Consider the following 3,200-nt stretch of genomic DNA (forward strand, 5'->3'; position numbering starts at 1 on the left):
GGAATAGACCACCCAGTGTGTTACTTCTCAAAGAAGTTTGCTAGACACCAATTGGCCTATAGCACCATAGAGAAGGAAGCATTAGCTCTCCTTTTGGCCTTACAACATTTTGAGGTTTACCTAGGTAGTAGTCCTGAACCTATTTTTGTGTTTACGGATCACAATCCTTTGACTTTCTGACTTTCTTGCATCGAATGTCCAATCTGAACCAACGCCTTATGCGCTGGTCCCTTATTATCCAAGGATTTAACATTTGTATTAAACACAAACGGGGCTCTGAGAATGTGGTGGCAGATACCCTCTCTAGGTGTTAATTGGAATGTGTTGGGTTACCTGTGATTTGGTGGGAGGTCTCACACTTATGGGGGGGGTGTTATGTCCTATGAAAGTGTTTGTGTATTGTGTTTGCTGTCTGTTCCGCTCCAGACTCCGCTCCAGACTCCGCTCCAGACTCCGCTCCAGACTCCATTCCACCCTGCACTATATAAGGCCCTTCTCGGTACCTCCCAGTGAGACATTTTTGCTCCTTGGTGGTTGGTGTTGGTTGTTAGTAATTAGTATTCTGCATTTGTACCTCATCTTAGAACTCTGGTTTTTGACTGCTTTGAACTTGTTTATGCTTTTTGCCTTTGCCCCTGTTGGATTGTCTGCCGGTTGTACATTTTGTAAATATTCTACGTGTTGTTGGTGTTCTGGTAAGTAGGGAGTGGCTGCCATTTTGTTTTGGGATTTGGGTTTGTTTGTATGGTTTTTTTGTTAGGGAGTTAGTTAGTGTAGTACTGTATGTTTGTTTTCTGTTAGAGTAATTAGTGTTTGGTTTATTTTATAGTTCAGTTCTGTTTATGTTGGCCTGGGCCACTCCTATAGCTGAGACCAGTTACGTGTATGTATATATCTTGTAAATACAATTTCTGTATAATACACCTTTTAACCACCCACTCCCGTTGTCCCATCATCACTAACATTCGCACTGCTGTTCACATACACCACTGTTACGGTCCTCACGCCTAGACAGGCCGTAACACCCCAGTCTGGCAACCCTGGTCCCTGGCAACCCAATGCGAGCTCACTTTCGAATTAAATGCCTAAATGATAATGAAGTAAAGGACAGTGAAGCGACAGCACGACTCCGGTGCTGAAAAGCGGAGGAAAAAAAACAAAGATGATGCCCGTGCCGGTCACAGTTGCATCTGCTGAGCGTAGTTTCTCCAAACTGAAACTTATTAAACATATCTACGGTCAACAATGGGACAGGAGCTTTTAAGTGGCCTTGCTGTCATCAGCATCAATGCAGAAGTAGCACATAGTGTGTCTATTGATGGCCTCATGAATCTCATGAATTGATGGTTATGCATGACCTGTTATGCTTAGGGCCTCCAAAACCTTAGCAGCGGCCCTGACCGCAGGGCGTCCGTACATAATTCAACACTTATCACGATGCTGTATCATATTAAATCGTGGTGCTGTCAGCTGGGTACCCAGCGGTATAGTTGTGTCACCCGCGGTGGAGGCGGATGCTGATTGTAGTCAAGCGGTGCCACTCGCTCGTAGTGCTTTAAATTACGCTGATGGGGTGGATAACATGAGTATACACTGAAACATATGTAATAAATGCTTTTTTACTTTCGGTGTTTCCGCTACCTGTCTACAGTTGTAGCCTAAACCTGTTATAATCTAACTTCGACATGTTATCGTCAAACAATTTTAAAACTCTTAATTTAGGAACTTTTTAAAAACGTTGTTAACAGGACTCGTTACACGTTTAAATGTAGCACAGTTACTCTATTGGGCAATATAAATAAAATGTTTTATTATTATTATTAGTGTGATATAAAGGAACAACTCCGCTTCTTCATCAGTCCATATATACAAACCGCGCTTGTGTAGACGTTAAAAACACCCGTTATAAACCCGTTAAGGCTAAAACATACTTGCTGTTAACTACACGTACGCGTACGCATCATGGCTGCTTCGCGTATCCTGCGTCGGTTTGGCGCGTAGGTCTTGCACGTCCTCCAAAAGTTAAGGCTGGAAACATACTTGCTGTTTGCCCTTGCGTTCGCGTAGACGACGTACGCGTCGCGTTAACTATTGGAGGACGTGCAAAACCTACGCGCCAAACCGACGCAGGATACGCGAAGCAGCCATGATGCGTACGCGAACGCGTAGTTAACAGCAAGTATATCTTAGCCTTTTAGACGCGTACGCGAGGTGCAATACACACAAAACCGCTAGGGGCAGTGTAGCCGCTAACCAGCATCAAAATGGACACAACGATATCCAACGACACAAACTCGCCATTCTCACCACGTCTTTGATTTAACGGCCTTACATACCACCTACGAAGGGATCGCTGTCGTCGTTTTTTCTGCCGTGACCGTAAAATTACCCAAAGGCTAATGTCCTCGAGTGTTGCCATGTTTGCATCGTTAAAATACCGAAGCCCTTTCTACGTTCTGCCCTCTAGTGGACGCCTCCAGTTTCACGCGTTGCACATAGGCTTGTGTACGCGAACGCATGAGAAGGGTATATGGCCAGAGTTAGCCAGAGTTAGCTGTCAATCATTTTTTACTGCAGCCAATCATCTTAACAGATTTGCCAAAGGAAGGCGGAAACTGCACGGAGAAGCTCTTTAAACAGAAGTATATGCCGCTCTTACACAAAAGTAGCTGAATAAAACCATTAGAAGAGCCATGACTTTAGACATTTTTAAATCAAAGTTTAAAATACTTCTCACTTATTTTTCTGGAACGGCACTTTAATGTTTTTTTTTCCTTTATTGCACGTATTGCATCATTTGTACATCATATATATATATATATATATATATATATATATATATATATATATGTTGCGAGTGTAAATTGTTAGCGGAGGGGAGGTGTAAATGGACACAAATTAAGTATTATATCGCGATCGATCGCCATGTATAAGCGCCTCCGCCGAGCCGAGCGTTGAGGAGCGATTTCGATTGGAGGATCGTGCTCTATTTTTTTATTATTAATTTTTTGCTGATGCTGGTCCAGCGTGTCGCGTGCCACTGATTATGCCTCGGCGTGCCAACGGTGGCCCGCGTGCCATAGGTTGCCGACCCCTGCTGTAGAGCCTTTGAATATTAAAACCATTGTAGAAATTAAGCTCAGCAAGTAAAAGAAGGACGCGATCACACAGTTTCATTGAAAATGTAGGAATTAATGAAT

Source organism: Brachyhypopomus gauderio, chromosome 1 (genome assembly GCF_052324685.1).
Source record: "Brachyhypopomus gauderio isolate BG-103 chromosome 1, BGAUD_0.2, whole genome shotgun sequence".
Taxonomy (NCBI): Eukaryota; Metazoa; Chordata; class Actinopteri; order Gymnotiformes; family Hypopomidae; genus Brachyhypopomus; species Brachyhypopomus gauderio.